At 36.2% G+C, this 20,689-nt stretch overlaps 1 pseudogene; it reads right to left on the bottom strand.

The window, feature by feature from the left end:
• Positions 1 to 15,382: 15,382 nt before the first annotated feature.
• Positions 15,383 to 16,046, bottom strand: LOC116912002 (annotated as a pseudogene).
• Positions 16,047 to 20,689: the final 4,643 nt, after the last annotated feature.

The following is a 20,689-nucleotide window of genomic DNA, read 5'->3' as shown; positions in this document are numbered from 1 at the left end:
TCTCACTTGTTTTTACTCTTTTATTTCCATGGCCTCTTGTACTATTAATATGTGTGTGTATGCGTGTGTGTGTGTGTGTGTGTGTGTGTGTGTGTGTGAGTGTGTGAGTGTGAATATGTGTAAATACAACATCCTCAGTCCATATGATGATACTAGTGTTTTTATGTTTTCAGGCTTGATCCTTTTCTATTGGAGAACCAAGTAACTTTACTGGGATTGCTATTAATAATAATTAGACACCTAATTTTCCCAATATTTCAGCCTATATCTCCATTTATAAAAGTTTACTTTTCATAATTTCTAATTTTTGGTTAGTTTACCAGAAATAATTTAGTTAAAACAAAGAAACTACTTTGCACCTAATTATATATAGACTATTTGGCAGAGTGCCTGGTCTATCAGTTTTCTTAGCTGAAAGACCTATCATTACATGCAAAGATTTTGACTGAATCAAACTTGTATTCTTGAGTTTTCATTGCCTCACTTCATAATTACAGCATTTGGTTCACATGCTAATTTTATTAGGTACCTTTAACTTTAATTATATATTTTAGTTATTGAGATTAAGGTATAATTACATCATTTCCCTATACCCTGTCAGTAAACACTTCTTAACATTCCTCCTTGCTCTCTTTCAAATATATGGCTTTTTTCTCCCATTAATTGTTGTTACTTATATTTAACTTTTTAAAGGATTTATCATTTCTTTGATTATTGTATGTTTGCATGTCTATGTGTGGTTATGGGCCCAAGGAGTGCTGATTGCCTGCAGAAGACAAAAGAAAGTATTAGATTCCCAGGAACTGGAGCTACAGCCAGTCACAAATTGCCAAGCATAAGTACTTGGGAGCTCAAGTTCGGTTTTCTTCAGAAACAAGAAGTGCTCTTTTTTGTTAACTCATCTCTTTAACACCTCATCAATGCTCTTAGGAGTCCTATCAGTCACATCAATGTGTTTCATAGGCAGACTATTTTTCAATTCTCTTAAATATAAAATGAGGACAGAACATGCACATAATCCAAAAGATTGTACTGAAAATCAATGGGTTTATCAAAATATTTTATGCATGGTTACCTATGTAAAGCTCTCCTGTACATTTAGAAAAAATTCTTGGAGTCAAGAGAAAATGAACATTTGAATACTGGCTCCATCATGGTAACAGATGATGTGAGACAAAGCTTTTAACAACTGTAACTGATGCTTATATGTAAACATTAGTATTATACTATATTTTAGTTTAGACAATATGATAACAGATATTGATTTTTAACTTGGCAGGTTCTAGAATCATTTATTACAAAAACCTGTAGACATTTATATGGGAATTTCTAGATTAGGTTTATACGAATGAAACCCTTTCTAAAGAGTTTGTACAAGTCTTATCTAACCCTTTGTGAATGACAACCATTTACTATCTTATCAATCGCTCCAGAGGGATGGAATTTATTTAGTAGCACTAGAGTTATAAGATTTCATGAAGAAAATATTCATATTTATTCAAGGATATTGTTAGATTTTACCACAAACATACTTATGTGAAATTATGCAGATAACTATAGAATACATTAATATAGGTTCCTTGTGATTGAAACAGATTTTCTCTTCAGTAACGAAAAAGAATTGGCCAGTTCACTGCATAAGATAAGAATTCAAATGAGCTATTTCCCCTAAAGAAGTATCAACAGGATTTGGAATAGATAGAAGGATATTTGCTAGTCTCAAATTTGAGTATCTGACCAGAATTCAAGATTCTTCACCGTAAAAAGTTACATCAATAAATGCTTTCTAGAAAGTGCTTTACATTTTGTTTAAGTTATAGTTAAATTGTGGTTATTAGACTACCTGTAGTATTACTTCCTGAAAACAAGGGGTGATTATAATAATTATCTGTAGATCTTTTTCATTAGTCTTGCAAAATACAACCAGCATTGAAACTCATCTTCCATAGAAACTAGTCATAGGATTTTAGATAAGTTATGACTCTGAATTTCAGTGTAAGTTTATCTCACTCCCTCTTTCTTTATCTCTTCCCTTTCTCTTTCTTTCTCCTTCCATCACCCTCTTCTCTCTCTATCCTTCCTATTCTAAAATAAGGTAGGAAGCTTTGTTCTACCATGATTTGCTTTACTGATCCTGGCAAAATAAAAATCAGGGGCTGGAACCATGAATCAACATGAATTATTTCTTCTCTTACTTGTCTCAATGACTTTGTCAAAGACATGGATAAAGATAGATGTTGCCAACATTTATCAAAATACAGGAAATAGAAAGCAGAGCAGAGTATACTCAGGATGAAAGAAAGAATATGAGTCTATTAATAAACTGTCCAAGTTTTAAACTTAAGCCATGGTAACTATGGAATACTATAGATTTAAAAATAGAATATTTATTTAATGATATTTATAGAATTTAAACTATATTCAATGAGTATTATCAACACATATGTGGGGTTACTGCTTAGCAAAACACTGGTTATTAAAAATACTAAAATAATTTTTATTATTCTATTTTAATCCAAGTTTTATTGTTTTGTGGTTCATAGTGTTTTGTTCCCTTTTATTCTATGGCAAGAATAGTTGTCAATGACAATGAATTCTGAGGCTTGAAATACAGGGTACCAGCATGGTTATTAGTCTCAAAAATTCTAGATATTATAAATAAGCAAAGGGAATAAGCAATATTCATAAAACATTCTACTTTCAGCACTCCCTTGAAAAAGTTGGCAATTTTTTTTTTCATTTAATGGAAAGCTTATTTGCAACCACTCTTGTCCTATGAAAGTAGTCATCAGGGACATTAGTGCCTGTGTAGGTCCATTACGGAGCATAAACACTTCCATTAGATAAAAGAACTAAAATGATTATGAATAATGTTCTCTTCCTTCCAAAGTACTCTAAATCAAACACTCAATAGTACAATATGTTTTAGGTTAATTGGTTTAATCCAGTTTTAATTAAGTTGATGTTTCCATGCCAACAAATGGTTTTTAAATTGTTGAAATTTTGATGTTTCAGAATATGACTAAAATTAATTACCTAAGAGCATTTGACTCAATATTTTGGAACCATGTGGTGCAATTTTAACATTGCTGCAGAAATAATTTTAATACTCACTAACCATGTTGAAGAACTTTTAAAAATTATAGTAATATTATAAGATTTTCTTTTCTTAATTTTTTACATTGAATATTTAATTATTCATTTGTATGGCATAGAATATATAATAGATCTTTAGATGGGCTTGGCAGAATAGGTCTATAACCTCAGCTACTAAGAGCGTTAACGTATGTTAATGATGTATTTGAGGCCTACCTTGACTACTGGAATGAGTTTAAAGCCAGCCCAAGCATCTTACTAAAATCTTACTTCAAAATGGTAAAGTAAACCCTGGACTGGAGGTAGAGAGCAATGGAAGAGTAATTACTGAGCATGAGTTCAGTGCTCACTAACATACACATGCGAATGTGCTGGCACACCCAGAGATGAGGGGGAGAAAGTGTGGGTGGGAAGAAGGGATGGAGAGAGAAATAGGAAGCCCATCAACATATAACACTGAATCTCTTTTTGAAAATGTATATATGTTTGGATATGAAAGGGCTTATTGGGTTACAGGATACACAGTTCATCACTGAAGAAAGACACGACAGGAACTCAGGTCTGGAAATTAGATGCACGACATGAAGCAGAAAACAAAGAGGAATGCCTCACTTCCAGGCTCATGTTCAACTGCTTATCTTAAATATCACTGGCCCACTTGCCTAGGGATGGCATCATTCGTATTGGGTTGGACCCTCTCACGTCAACCAGTAATCTAGAAAATGCTCCACAAATAAATCCACAGGACAATCTGGTGGAGGAAATTCCTCGGTAGGGTACCCTTCTACCCAGGAATAGCTAACCACCAAGAATAGGCAATATATATATATATGATGCATTTGATTAAAACCAGATGCCCAGAGGCACTGTGGGAAATTTCTGTGACATTGTGTTCAAAGAAGAATAAAACTAGCAAAAGTAGGTATCTGGGACCAGTTTTTAACATTCATTTTTCTCAATGAACTGGAAAAATTAGTATAAATAAAATGGTGTGCTAGTTGAGAAAATTTTTACATTCATATTTGTGTTATCTTTTGTTGAAATATTTTATTAGGTAAACAAAACTATAAAAAGGTACAAATAGGTATATGAGAACATTAGTGAAAAAGAGAGATACATTTGAAAAAAGCAAGGAGATACATATGGGAGGACTTGCAGGGATGAAGGAAAAGGGGAAATGATGTATGTTATAATCTCAAAAATACCATTCAAAAATCACATTAATTTTTACATATAGTTTTCCAATTAATATTATTATACCTGGTTATGCATGATAATTTTTTGAAGGTCTATAATGCATGTACAGTATCTTTCTCCATTTCAATCCCAGTCCCATTTTCTCCTATCCCTGTCCTCATTGATCAACTTTGTTCTCATGACATTTTACTTCTACCTTCATGTGATCTAGGAATATTAAATGTTGTATACGTAAAATGTCAAGGACTGTCACATTGAGGCATCAACTCACCTAATATGATGTTGGAATAATAATTAATGCACAAAACACGTGTATGATATTACAAATAAAAACAATACAAATATTTACAAACAATAACTGTAAATGTAATTGCAACTCTAGACTGAGAAGAAGTGAATATATGCTAGGTAGTTTCTGTTTACATGACATAAACATATATCCAGACATTGGATAATTCAAATGAGGAATTGCTTTCAGTTTTCATTTGATTTGTTGAAGGGCTGTGGGGCACTTTTTTTTTTTTTTTTTTTTTTGGTTCACATTTTTTTCCCATCTTTATTAGATTGGGTATTTCTTATTTACATTTCAATTGTTATTACCTTTCCCGGTTTCCAGGCAAACATCCCCCTAAACCCTCCCCCTCCCCTTCTATATGGGTGTTCCCCTCCCCATCCTCCTCCCAGTACAGTCCTACCCCCAACAATCCCATTCACTGGGTGTTCAGTCTTGCAGGACCCAGGGCTTCCCCTTCCACTGGTGCTCTTACTAGGCTATTCATTGCTACCTATGAGGTTGGAGCCCAGGGTCAGTCCATGTATAGTCTTTGGGTAGTGGCTTAGTCCCTGGAAGCTCTGGTTGGTTGGCATTGTTGTTCATATGGAGTCTCAAGCCCCTTCAAGCTCCTTCAGTCCTTTCTCTGATCCTTTCAACAGGGCTCCCGTTCTCAGTTCAATGGTTTGCTGCTGGCATTCGCCTATGTATTTGCTGTATTCTGGGTGTGTCTCTCAGGAGAGATCTACATCCGGTTCCTGTCAGCCTGCACTTCTTTGCTTTCATCCATCTTATCTAGTTTAGTGGCTGTATATGTATGGGCCAAAAGGGGGGCACTTTGTTTTTTAATGATTGTTCAGTCTACAATGGGTGGCTGCATCCCTGAGCAAGTAGGCCTGGATTGCATAAGAAAGGTACGAATGGTGTGCACTTCCCTGGGGAAGATTCTTTTTCTGGATTACAGCATTCCTTTCTTACCTGTCATACTGAGTGTGGGGTTAATGCCTCCTAGATTTCCTGTGTCCACAATAGCGTGTCTATTGATATCTTTCTTCCCTTCTTCTTTAGGCAGACATGTTGTTGAGACTTTGTGCATGTAACTTCCCACATCTCTAAGTCACACATTGTCACAGTGAACTCCTTGGTCATCTGACTTTGCAATCTTTTCACTCACTGCCCTTCCATTTTGTGTTGTAGATGTATCTGAGATTCTACATTGTCCTTGGTTGCAGTTTTCTGTAATGATCCCATCTGTTACAGTGAAATGTTTTCTTGGTATAGGGTGAGGAATACAAATAGTTAGAATATAGTTAGGGGTTGTGCTGGCTTAATAAAGTGATGAATTGAATTTTTATACAAGTTTGATGACAATCTCAACCACTCAATTGATGTCTGTCTTTCATTTCGTCTAGAAGTGCCATGGGATAACAGCAACTTCCTCTCTCTTGTATAGTCATATGACTGTCCAAAGAAATACTTTATTTTATTGCAAGCTAAAATATTTTCCACTTTTAAATAATAAACCTTTTATAGTTCTAGTCCTGAAGTTTCGATGCAATCTGTAGACTGGCAAATCAGGGTTTTGATAATTTTCTAAGCATACTGACTTAAGAGAATCTTGAACCCAAGATTACTAAGTTAAACTTTTTCTACAATATTGTATTCCAAGCATTAGCATATCCTGCATTTAAGAATAGCTGGCTTAGTTTATTTTAGAATTCATCAGACCCTTCAAATGGGTAAACTTTACATGAGACAATTTGGCAAAGTAGAACTAGCATAGAGTCTGGTGAATTAGGTCACAGGGGCAATTCAAAAGTGCCCGTGACTCTGGTACTGTTGATGGGATTTAATCAGGATGATTTTGGGAAGTTTGAAGATGGTGAGGATGGAGGCAAGTGACGTGGCTTTTCTAGTTTCGGATATTAAAAGGAAGTGGTGCTTTTGGAGTTTTTACAAGGAACAAAAATATGAAAAAGGACAAAAAAACCTCTTCTCTGCCACCTTTTCACTCTCCTCCATATCTGCTACTGCCTCAATCTAATGAGGTCTGAGCCTCATTAGAAAAAGAAGTCACAATTTACATAATGTTGGACACAGCGCTACAGAATGATGGCAGGTGTAATTAAAGGGTGAATGTGGAGCTATAAGATGATGACATAATGGGCAGCACATTATGCTTATAATTTAGTATTCTTGATAATCTTCTAAGTTCTCGCTTTTATTGAATGCATCTGAGTTCCTCCTGGCGCTTCCAGGCTTTTTTAGAGCACTGTCACAGTTTTGTTCTTTTCTATTTAACATTAAAATTCCTAACTTTTGCCTCAAATCAGTGTGTAATTGGCCATCTGTCCATGTCCTCAGCCCTTTCTAGACAGTGGCACTCCAGGGTTTGTAACCTTGGAACATCATTATGTGTATTGCATAAGCACTCCAAGGAACATTTATTACCTGTCTGTATCCCCTGTTTTTAAATGATGAGGAGAAATTAGGATTACAAAGAGAATGACATCTGACATCTTTTCATGCATACCTCCTAATATTAAATAATGATAATCAACTATTAAACATTACAAGTTAAGTGCTATTTATGTACATGCTTGGATGGGTCTCTGATTCAACTGAGTGTATGATCATGGGAAAATTTCCAATTTCTCCATTTCAAAAAGGAGAGCAACAAGGCACATTCCATTTAATGTATGGATTTTCATGTGCTAATTAAAATTAAACTTCAGAATTCTGCTGTAAAATAGTTTGGACTTTTGTAAAAATGAATGGCCCCGTAGAATTACTTGGGGCAATAAACACATACACACACACACACACACACACACTCACACAACATACACACACACATACACACACACATACACACTCACTTACAACACACACACATACACACACACAATTACTAGTATTCATCATAGGACAATCAGGAAAGCATGAGTTGTGTAAAGATAAAATAATTACACATAGTTGATAATCCAATGTCTGCAACTGAGTCTCTTTTTGTAACATTCAGTTTTTGGTAATCTATTCAAGATCACTGTTTTTCAGTAACCTTGAAATGCTACTTCAGTAGAAAACTACATGGCCTCTTTTTGTATATTATTTTAATCCATAGGATGTTGCCTACTTTTTGAGGTGTTGACAAGAAAATTATTGAATTACATTGTTCATATAATAAGTAGGTCCATTTAGTTGTACTTGGATAGTATTTTATCATCTTATAGTAAGCAGAAAAGTAATATTTGATTATTTTGAAAACACAGGCTAGAAAAAACTATGTTGTTAGGCTGTGGATACTAAGAGATAGATAGAAATGATATAGTAGGGTATATATGATAGCCATTCCTGATTGTCCACTTGACTACACCTGGAATGAACTATAATCCAGAAATGGAGTTCACACCCATGATCTAGATCTTGAGGCTGGAAGACATGAGCTTCTGACCCAGAACTTAATATGGAGATCTTGAGGCCTAGGGGCCATGAAAAGTTTAGGCACAGACAAGGTAGTACACACCTTTAATCCCAGGAGACTGAGGCAAGCAGATCTCCGAGTTAAGCAGATCTCTGAGGTTTATATCAACCTGGGACAAAACAAATTCCAGTTCAAAGTATGGTGAGTACACATTTTTAATTAATAAAATTCCAGATCAAGGTCTGGGTGAGGCCACACCTTCTGCTGAAGGCCTACATAAGGACATTGGAAGAAGAAAGACTCACTCTTCTTTGCCTGCTTGCACTGTCTTGCCTACTGAAGTTAGAACCTACTTCTTCAGAATTCCAGCTTATACAGAAGACTAGCTGAACCAACTAGACTTACGGGACTGAACAACTACTAGATTCTTAGACTTTCCAGTCATACCTGCCCATTGTTGGGCTTGTTGGGTTATAGACTGTAAGTCATTACAGTAATTTCCCTTAATATATAGAGACATTCCATAAATTCTGTGATTCTAGAGAATACTGACTAATTCAGTCTTTAATACTGCCTTCCCAATATTTAAAAGACAGAGACAAGAAGACTGCCACAAATTCAAGGCCACACAGGTATTTAGAGTGATTTCTTGGCCAAGCTATGATTTAAAAATTGATACTTTATTACATAATAAATGGTATGTTGATACAAAAAAGTAAAAACAAAATTTGATAAAAATGTGGCTTATATTAAAAACCTCTCCTAATTTTTTTATACATTGATGTAGATGGTAACTTCAAGTTAGAATCCCTGGCTATTTTTCAATGAGCCAAGTGAGAAATGAAAATTTACTTACATCGAAAAAAGATAAACTTTAACATTGTACCCAGTCTACTCTCCCATCTCTAGCTCACATCAATAATGTTAACCTACATACGTATGATAATTGAATTTTTAGAAAACAGAAGAGTGCTAAGATGTTAGATTATATGAAAGAAAATAAGCAACACTTCACTTTTGCATTGCAAGTCTTATCTTCTAAAACAAAGGAAGCCAATAGACAGTACTTGGCTTTGGTTACCCAGCAAAGCATGCTGAGGGCGCAAGGTAAGATTAACATGCTTACTTAAGAGAAGCCTCTAATCTGCAGCATGGTGGAATATTAATGAGCTTCCAGCTTTGCTCTCTCTTCATGGGACTACATTTGCTTGAAAAGCTCCTTCCATTTGGAATATAACCTACATCCTGATTGGTGGGACACCCATGGAACCAATCCAAGGCCATGGCTCTCAATGAAGTGCTGTCTGAAAACAGACTAGAAAATAGGACAGTGAATATTTGAGAGGGGCTTATGTCTAACCACTTCAGTAATAAGCTGACACATGCCTGCAATAAAATTCTGAGTCAAAAATAGAGTGAGATCAGCATTATGCTAAGTCAAATTGCTGCAGTGAAGGGAATAAATAACTATGTGCTTGGAACAAGATGACTTGACGGAATCACAGATTTATTGAACTGCTCCAGATCACAAAGAGAGTTTAATATCCTAAGTTATCAAATTTACATAAAAATATGAGGGCATGCAGGGGTACAAAAATAATACCTTGTACCTTAAATACTATAAATTCCTTTTCATTGCCGTATTTGAATTTAACTGTTCACTTGTATCTGTTCATATGAAAATATATGACTGATTGCAGGATCACTTTTCAGAGACATTAATAATTAAACTGTAAGTAAAGTAGTTTGGGTGCATACTTCTACAGAGGAAGGCAAGTTTTTATTTGTGTCTCCCTAATCATAAAACTAAATTTAAAAATTAAACACACAGACAAAAAGAAAAAAAAGCACTAAAACCTCACATTATCAAATTCTCAAAGAGTGAAGAGAGTCACTGGGTAATGGAATACTAATTCCTATTAAAAATCTATTTTCCTAGATTTGGCCACGGGAAAAACATGTGTTCCATGGCTGGGTATATGATTTAGTGCATAATGAACTTGCCCAGTGGATATGAGGACCTGTGTTTGAATAAACCTTGTAAAGGCAAATATGGTAGTATCCATCTGAAATCTCAGTTCACCTAGGGAGAGATGGGCACTAGAGACAGGAGGATTTCTGGAAGCTTGTAGGCCAGGGCACCCAGCAGCCACAGGACAGTTGCAACAACAAAGGGAACCTACGTCAAAGAAGACGAAAAGCAAGGGTGAACACCAAGATCGTCTTCCCATCTTTATCTGTGTGCTATGACACCTGCATGCTCCCGTACACACTTATACACACCATATACACTATACACATATGAATCAAACAAGAGCACATGTAGAAACTAATAAATGAAATGTACCATGTTATGAGCAAGCCATTCACAATATCTCCAAACTCTTTAAAAACTGAAAATGAAACACATTCCAAAGGATAATAAATCTAAATAATACTGAAAGTTTTGTGCACTTGTGTGTGTGCGCGCATGTGTTCTTTTTTTGAGTATTTTTTTATTTATTTACATTTCAAATATTATCCACTTTCCCTGTTCATAAACACCCTCACCTTCCCCCTTCCCCTTCTGCTAGCCCCTGTAACACCTCGTTTGAGGAAACTAATTATTCTTAAAGCAGTCATCATTGTGAGTTGAATTTTGTTGTCACCCAATGATAACTTATGGTGTTTAAATTCTACAACTGTTAAGAAAATGCTAATTAATGTGCCAATTTCAAGTTCTTTAGCCTCTTTCAGAAGCCTTTGCAGGTGGAGCACTTCCCTGGACCTCAGTTAACTCATTTTATGAATTTGTAACTTGTGCATCACTTGTTTACTCCTGTATTTAATATTTCAATAGCTGAGAGACTGTTCGTTACTTATTTCTTCATGTCCCTCCTTAGAACATATCACGTCCTAATTCAGAGACAGCACCTATGAAAAGAGACATAGTTATTTCAATGAAAAATCATACTACTCGTGTGTTTGTGTGTGTGTGTGTGTGTGTGTGTGTGTGTGTGTGTGTGCTATATGTGTGTGTGTGGATAGTATTGCTATCTGTCCTTGCAAATAGATGGTACAGAAAAGCATTGAGTTTACTAACCAATCACGTTGCCTTTGAGGCTGTTTTGCTGAACTTGAAGTGTGTGTTTTCTGCGAGGCTGGCAAGCAGCAAGGCTCCTTGATCCTCTTATCTCCTCCACACACTGCCTGGGATGCAGGAATGCATGGAACCCCATGTGGCTTTTTCATGTGGATACTAGGATCTGGGCTCCTCTGAACTAACTACAAACCTACCTCTCCAGTACTATAGTTGCTCTGATGGGAAAATTTTATTGATGTGATTAGGTGCAAATATAGAAATATGGAATAAACACAATGATCTCAAATACATTTTGTGATATTATACATAGCCAAAATCAGGGCAGTTTCTTCAACACTACCTTCAATATAGTCATATTTCTTCATTTATTCTTTTATTTATATGTGTGCTCTGAATTTTTTACAATTTTATTATATTATTTATATTTCCTGTTGTTGTTCCCACTCTCGTTCTGCCCCCCCACATTTTCTCATCCCATTTCTCCTCCCCCTTGTATCCGAAAGGGTGCTCCCCCCAACCAGGTCTTCCCCTTCCCTGGGGCTTCAAATCTCTCTAGGACTAAGTGTAACTTCTCCCACTAAGACCTGGCCAAGGAGACAGCTGCTCTATTTGTGCCAGAGACCTCAGATCAGCCTCTTTAAGTGCCCAGTTTGTAGTTCCGGTTCTAGGAGCTCCCTGGGGTCTGTGGAAGTTGTGACTGTTGGTCTTCCTATGGGGTTGCTCTCCCTTTCAGCTTCTTCAATCCTCTAATTCAACCACAGGTGTCCCCAATTTAAGTGCAATGGTTGGGTGTAAGTACCTGCTTTGGTCTCAGTCAGCTGCTGGCAGGGGCTCTCAGAGGATGGCCTTGCCAGGCTCCCATCTGTTAGCACATCAAAGCATCAGTAATAGTGTCAGGCCTTGGTACCTCCCATGAGATGGATCCCATGGGCTGGTTATTGGACTTCTTTTCCTTCAGTCTCTTCTCCATTTTTGTACCTGCCATTCTTTTAGACAGGAACAGTTCTGGGTCAGAAACTTTGACTGTGGTTTAATAACCCTGTTCCTCCACTTGAAGTCCTGTTTATCTACTGGGGAAGAGCTCCTCTGAGTTCCTCTCCTCAATGCTGGGTATTTTGGTAAGATCGTCCCTACTGTGAGTCTTTAGATTCTCTTATCTACTGGCTCTCCTCCTGTACTTTTGAGAGGGTCCCCGCCTCCCCCCACCCCATGTTGCTAATCTCCATCATTCTCTTTGCCCCCGTGGGCTTCTCTCCTGCCCTCTCCCCACACCTGATCCTGTTCCCCTTTTCCTCTCCCACACAGGTCCTGCCCTCCCTCTGCCTCCTGTGATTATTTTCTTTCTCCTTCTAAGTGGGATTGAAACATCCTCACTTGGGCCTTTCTACTTGTTCCACTTAAGGTCTGTACATTGTGTCCTAGGTCTTCTGTATTTTTTGGCTAATATCCACTATTCAGTAAGTATATACCATGCATGTCCTCTTGGGTCTGAGTTACCTCACTCTGGATCATATCTTCTAGATCCATCCATTTGCCTACAAGTTCCATGATGTCCTCATTTTTAATAGCTGAGTAGAATTCCATTATGTAAATGAACCACATTTTCGGTGGGTAAGGGACATCTGGGTTGTTCCTAGCTTCTGTCTACTTATTACAAATAAGGCTGCAGTGAACATGGTGGAGCATGTGTCCTTTTGGTATGGTAGAGCATCTTTATTATATTTATTTACATTTTTTTTTGGTGTGGAGGGCGTCATACCAGGGCGTATGTGTGTAGAGGTCACATTTCAGTCAGTTTTATCTGTTCATCATGTGGGTCCTAGGGACTGACCAAGGTTGTTAAGCAAGCACCCTTACCTGATGACTCATTTAACTGGCCTTACAAAATTACTACAGATGAAGTCTCATGCATCCACCAACCCTGACAGTCAGGGTTTTGGGCATTCTCATTGAGAGGAGGATTCCTCCATTTGACTGTTGCATAATCAACTCCACCTCTCTCCAGCCTTTCATACAAGTTCCTGCAAAAACATCCATATTGAGGATATGAAAGGTTTGCTTATTTTTATTGAATAGTTTTTATCATTTATAGCATTTTTTACATTTTATCTGTAGAAGAATAGATGTATTCATTTTTACATGCTGAATTTAATGGCTACATTGCTACATTTACATTGTGTGTGTGACCAATATATAGGCAAAATCTGAAAGTTATTTTACTAGAGTATTAGAATTTATTTTTACTGTATGACACTCTTTCCCATCTTGATGGTGCACAGTTTTATAGCATAGTGCTTCTAAATTTTCTTTTCTCATTGCTAATACTTTTAAATATATCTTCAGATGCCCATTTGACTTCGTGTATTATCCTTGCTTAACTAGATTTTCATATCTAAATTTAAAGTAATATTTTAAATAGATTTATATATTTGTTGTAGGTTTTAAAATGTTTGTTTCTATTCTGGTTTTAGGTTTTTTTTTTGGAAACATTTTATTTATAGATGGTTTCTTAATCATCTTTATTTAGATTTTATAGAAACCTTTGCTAACTTTTTTTTGTTGTTTGTTTTTTATATTAAATTTTTTTCTTTTTTTTATTAACTTGAGTATTTCTTATTTACATTTCCAATGTTATTCTCTTTCCCGGTTTCCGGGCAAACATCCCCCTAATCCCTCCCCCTCCCCTTCTTTATGGGTGTTCCCCATGAAGTTTTATGTCTCAGTTGACTGTACTTTTAGTATCTATAATAATATTGTATTTATCATAGAATCCTTAATATTAATATTTCTATATTGCTTTGTCTAAAATTCTTTTTGGATTGGCATTTTAAATTTAAGAACAAAATAATTTTAATTTATTTTTATATAAATTGAAAGGCTTGCATCAGGGTCACTGTTTTGTCTGTTTGATGTTTAATAATTATAATATTCAGGGATTGTGTTTGCGATTGCTGAGATTACAGACATAAGCCAACATGTTTAGCCTTACAAAAATTATCACAATATTTAGACTGGCTCTAAATCTTAGAATATATTTGTTTATTGTTTCTAATATTAATGTTTTAGGATATAAACTGATGCCTGTAGTTTTGATGGTAAAAATTTTTATACTTTTTCTCTATTTTCAAAATTTTGTTTGTTTTTCTAGAGTTTTAATTTATGTTTTATATAAATAACTTTATTTTATATTTTCTACTTAATAGAGTTTTTGTTATATTTGTATATCTTATTATTTCTTTAATACTGCTGGTTTTAATGTCAAGTTACTAATATTTTTCATCATATAATTGCCAATTTAATTTTGACCATGTGTTTTCTCCTCAGGATTTATTTAAGTACATAACACTTATATTGATGTATTGTATTTCAGTTTTCTAAATTCTTTTCTTGAGATTTCTGTGTCCTTGGATTATGTGGTATTTGTGTCAAATTAGTTTCCTAATTTTTTCCCCCACTTACTGTAGTTTTCATCCCACTATACTAAAAATACAATGTTGATTTCTTTTAAAAATTTTTTCCAATTAAATACTTATTGAGCAAATGCAGCACAAATGAACCAGGGCTCTTTACATTAACCACCTCACATCTTTAAGGGCTGTCATACAGGAGCAAAAATAAATGCATTCTTCATTTCTCCGTAGAAATGGGACATAGAGCCGGAGGGCTTCACAGCCATCCGTCAACTCATCCCTCTTTCAGCACACGGGGCTCTTCATGGCCTTCCCTCCAAGAACATGTAAGCTGAGTTCTTACTGTACGTTGTCCATCTCATGCAGTCGATACTTACACATACTGAAGAAAAGGTAGCATTGACAAGCTCCTCACCAGGTTACGGTCCATCACTCCTCAGTCTTCTGATTCTACCATAGCGATTTCTTATTCTGGGGTGGAAGACAGAGCATATTTTCCAAAGTGTGAGTGATAGTGTGGATTGGGGCACTGCCTGGGGACAGTCTTGGTCAAATCCCATGCACAACATTATAGCTAGAGGCCAGCAGTGTGCAGTAGTATGGAGTCTGCCACAGCATCCTCTCTGCTCCTTGAAGAAGGACCGTTTGTGCTCGGTGTAGAGTCGCTGACAGAAACTAGCTGCATAATATTGACAGCTCCAAGCAAAATGACCAATACAAAGGACAACCACTCCAAAGACATTCACAACAGTATCCGAGGGGCAAGCTGTACAATGTGCTTCATCTTCTACTTGCATTTACTCACACCCAAAACACACCTAGGCACTCTCCCTGTTCAGTGAATTCAGAATAAAACCCCACGTGTGTTTGCCAGTGACAGGAACTGAAGATGGATCTTGAACTCAGAGAAACTTATCAGTTTCCCAGGAAAGCAGCATAGTTGGTGAGCTGCTGCTGTTTGCCGGATTTGGGGCAAGCTCTGATAAGGGAATAAACCTATACAAGGAAACATCCAGGGATAGGCTGGCTTCCTGGAAAGAACCATTCTTATGGCCTACCATCCCTATTCCAGTACACCTTTCATGGTTCTCCTGCAGGAAGACAGAAAACAGCCGTGAAGTCATCTGCAAACACGGAGATATAAGCTTGAAAGACCGGGGTAAGGAGTGGCCTCCTTGCATCTCTAAAGGCTTTCATGATTGACTGCACAATTTCCCACCTCTGGTGTGTGTTGTTGGTTGTATAGATCTCAGGGAAATCGCTTTGCCTCATTCACCCTCCTACTGACCAAATTCTGCCTAGATCGGAATTTTCAGACTTTACAGCAGTGATATCCTTCTCCAAAGGTATCTTACACTGTTCCTGTCACTCTGGAGCACATGCAAAGCCAGAAGCTGACGGTACATCGTAGGTGTGGTGATTCTGCCAGCAGCCTTGGTTCCTACACTGACCCAGCAGCTTTTTGATAGTGAAGTCACTGTCCTCTGTTGCCACCATTGACTTCTTTCTGGTCACTCTCTCCACTGCCCTTGCCAGACCAAAGCCCAAGCTCGTCCTTGGGGGCATTGCACCTGCAATCTGTTCAAGTTTATTCTATGTTCCAAATATAGACAATTTTAAGGAATGTACCACAGGTGCTGAAAAGTATTGTGCTGTTGGTTGGGACACACATAAAAGTACATAAATCAATTCGATCTGATTTATTGACTATGTTTTTCAATGGCTTTATATTATTGATGGTTTTTCTGCTTTGTTGGTTGTAATATCTGCAACCTTACTATAAATTTACTTACTTTTTCCTGCTACAATTTCTTTCAGATTTTACTGCCTTTATTGTAAAGCTTGTTAGTTGGGTGAACATTTAGCAGTTCGTCAGCATCTTGCATATTATTTTTTAATTTTTCATAGTGTTTCACTAATCTTTGGTTATTTTTTTTTTTGGTACGATTTCCTATTTCATCAAAAATCAAATTACTTCTGTAATTGGGAACTTAAAGTTTAAGACTTGATTTTTTGTTTGTTTTTTGTTTGTTGTTTTTTGGGAGGGGCGGGGGCAGTGTTTTACTGTGCAGCTCTGGATGTCTTGAAATTCACTCTGTAGAACAGGCTGAACTGTTATTTGTTTGTTCATTTATTTATTTTGAGGGGTAAGGTGTTTCTCGGTGCAGCTCTGGATGTCTTCAAACTTACTCTGTAGAACAGGCTGGACCCAAACCAGAGATTTACCTACCTCAGTCTCCCAAATGCTGGGATTAAAGGGTGTGCCACCATTGCCTGGCTTGGAATTTCATGGTTTTTTTTTTTGTTTGTTTGTTTTGTTTTTTTGTTTGTTTGGTTTTTTTTTGAGTTTCGTGTTATATAGGTGCATTTTTACTATTCTGGCTTTACGTGTGCTTGCATCAATGAATTCTACTCACTCCTTTTCATCAATTCACTATACCTCTCATTTGCTTAATGAATTGGAACATTCATATTGAACACAATCGTTACTGTCTTATCATGCCATTTATTTATGTGTGCTCCACTTAAATCATCTGGAATTGTCTATAATTTTTGTTTCTTGCATTACTGTGGCTTACTTTAATATTCCCATCTCTTTCATTAGTAGTAGTCTTTGAGTAGTAGTTTCAAAATCATTTTCAGCTGCTGCCCTGGGTACTAGAGTTCATGTGAGTTATACCAGTTCGCTGGTTTTACTTTTTACCAATGCAGAGTAAAATATATCATTTTAATGTTTTTGCCTTTTTTGTATGATACATTGTTCTCTCCACTATCAGCTTTTGTTAATCCTTTCCTTCTGATAACTAACATAGTTTACAAATCTTACCAATATAAACATTCATATGTTTATTGTCATAGTCTTAGATCAACTTTTTTTATGGCGTTTGGTTCTTTAAAACATCATGGGTAGAGCTTCTGACATTACCAGGACACATAGTTTCATGGCAAACTCCAGAATCCTTCAGCTTTTCTTAGCTTCCCTAACTTTCTCCTCCAGTGATCCTTCATATATAAGAGTAAGATCAGGTCCACCAGGACTGGCTCCACAGCTCTGAGTTGTGTTCTGTTTTTCTGTGATCATCTCTATTTGCTCAAAAGGCAAGCTTCCTAGATGAGGAGCATGTGGGAATAAAGGAAAACAAACAAAATTAACATGAGTAAGGCCGTATAGAACTGAAAGGTTGTGTATATGTGTATTGTACATATGTAACATAGTATATAAATGTAAATAAATATGCAGACATGTATGTAATAGCAATCAGTGAAACAAGTGGACAAGAATTTGAAAGAGAAGGAGGAGAGAATACATGGGAGTGATTGGATGGAGGAAGAGTAAAGGGGAAACAATATATTTATATAATGATACCAAAATGTAAGAGAAAGCATTTAAGAGAATTGCAGTTCTATAGCTTAAACATGTTTATTTACACAAGATAAAGGGTTAGGAAACATTTTCTCTATAAGAAGAAGAGCCTGGAATTAATATGCATGTGGAGCATTTTGAAGAGGGACAGAGAAAACTTTAGCTGGTTTTCTATATCAAGGGTTTAGCTTCTCTCTACTCTTTAAGCCTTACCATATTTCATTATTATATGTTACAATGTCACAACTTATTATGTGTCCCACATTTGTTAAGCTTTATGCCATATTTACGTTGTTTATTTCCTATTCCATCTATCTTTTCCTGTCTTCTAGTTTCTTGCTCCTCATTCAGAACAACTTCCAGCATCAGACTACTGATATTAATATTGCTAACATGTTGTGGGTTAGTCCGTAAAGGTGACAGAAAGGGACAGGGGAGTCAGTTTGGCTATACAGGTTGTGCTTCCCGAAACTGACTAGTTTTGGAGCTTCCTACTAAGTGTGCAGACGTTTGTTGTGGCCCTAGATCTTTAATTTTGGATTCTCAGAAATTCTGCTTTTAAAAGCTTCCTGTTATATAGCACTCACTAGTAAACAACTTGTATACCACACTGTGACAAAGAATGATTTATATCCAATCAATTAATTTGTGTCTTCAGCAGTGGAGTTATGCTAATGAACATTTAAAAGATCAGAAAATTAGACAGTCTGTGGTTTGCCTGACTATAAAGGCCCACGGCATGGCAGGTAACACAGAGTGAGCATGGGAAGGCTTATAGTCAATTATGCTGTGAATTCCGAACATGTTTGTTGTCATTTTCCAGATGTAAAGGTCCAATCATATTTTGTCTATATTCTGATAGCATAGGAAATTTGGTAGGAGCAAACCAAACAAAAACATTTGGTTTGTGCATTTAAAATAATATGTAGACAGAGACTATGTTCAACCTTATGTTTCCTTCAATTGAAATTTCTAAAGCAGCCCAGTCTAGAGTCAGAATGGGCTCAGGTGTCTTTGATGACTACATCTGTTTTGGGTTGGAACAGTTGAAGTCCGGGGAGTGGGTAAATGGGTAACATAAAACAGAAAACCTTTTTGTTTCATTCATTTTAGAATGTGATTTAAAGAAATATTGATAAGAATAGTGTTTATACACTAAAAGAGAGAAATAAGATGTGATATGAGGAGCTATTGGAGTAGCACTTTAGATAAAGAGAAAGCAAAAAGGCACTTCTGTTTAAAAAAAATGGGAGATATAAGCTGAAGTCAACTTTGGATTTATTTGAATGTAGATATAGAGGGAGATGGAGAGCCATACATTGGGACAATAAAACAACAGGAAGGAAGGTAGTGATGAGAACAGCCATAAACAGTGAGATGGATAAATTCACTCAGGATAAATTTTCAAATCATACACATTGTTTATTATTCATCTCCAAAGGGTAGAATATAGAGGCTGAATACCAAATTATGCAACAAATGACTATGTGTAGATATTTAAACCAGAAGGACACATTGAAGGGGTATCTCTTTGGAAATTTAATACATGACTGCTGTTATCATATTATCTTATTTAACAGTCCAGGCTAAAGCCTTAGTCCATATTATTCTACGAAGAATGAACCATTGTACCTCTCACTATTATTTTCCTTTAGTCTGATTTCTTCTTTTGAACATTATTCTCAAATACCTTATTACAATTTCATTTAGTGTGCATAGATGTGGGTGTTTGTGTGTGTTTCTGTGTTTGGTGTTTTTCAGTATTTTAGATTACTTTTGAAAGAGAGTTTCCAAAGAAGACTGAAACTTGGCAAGTTATTAAAGTCTAGTCATTGTTTATGCCATGGAAAAAAGAGTCTGTCTGTTAAACAATAATGATATATTTAAAAGAAGGAAAAATATTTAAAGGATAGGGATAGGTCAAAGTGAGAAATTCACTTAGCAATAAAAAACCTGACTGATCTCATATCTATCTATCTATCTATCTATCTATCTATCTATCTATCTATCTATCTATCTATCTGTGTGTGTGTCTGTCTGTGTGTGTGTGTGTGTGTGTGTGTGTGTGTGTGTGTATGTGTGTGTGTACACACACATATATTTCATTAAAGACAAGCATTGTTTTACTAGCTGGACCACAGACCGTAGGCCATTTTAATGAATCCAATACACGGTCCAGCTTGAAGAACATTGACTATCTTCCAATAATATTTTATTGAGAATCTAGTAATTGTTGTAATAATCTAGTAATCACAACGTCTCAGTTGGTTGTAGTATATTTCAGGATTCTGAAGAAGTAGGTTCTAATAAGTTTGAAGGCCTGAACTTGCTAATGACATCTAAGGCAAGAATAAGCAATTAAAGAGAGAACAAGCTTTCTTGTCCTGGTTCATCCTAATGTTCTATTCCTTTTCTTTCTATTGTTGCCTTAGCATGAAATTCAGTGAATGGGCTCTTTAACTTTTTTTTTAAATATAGACTACCAGAAGGTGCTGTGGGCCAGATTCATGGTGGATCTTATGGCCTGCGTACAACTGAACTTATTAGTGATACACCTACCTAATCAAGGAAAGTCTCTCACAGGTGTACCCAACCCCTTGGCTTTTACTTAATTCTAGATGTAGTCAAGTTTACAACTAAGCCCAGCTAACACAGAATAGGGCAGATAGGCAACTATTCTATGATTATATTTTACTTTTTTTCTCTTTGACACATGTATTTCAATAACCCCAACTTGAGGTACAATTTCAGTTAACTTTCTTCATAAAACAGCATACCCAAATATCTGGCTGACAGATTCTTTGACTCACAATCCTGGCCTTCTTCCTTTGCTAATGCTGGTTTC

This window comes from Rattus rattus, chromosome 11 (assembly GCF_011064425.1).
Source record: "Rattus rattus isolate New Zealand chromosome 11, Rrattus_CSIRO_v1, whole genome shotgun sequence".
Taxonomy (NCBI): domain Eukaryota; kingdom Metazoa; phylum Chordata; class Mammalia; order Rodentia; family Muridae; genus Rattus; species Rattus rattus.
This window is presented reverse-complemented; position numbering and strand designations above follow the sequence as displayed.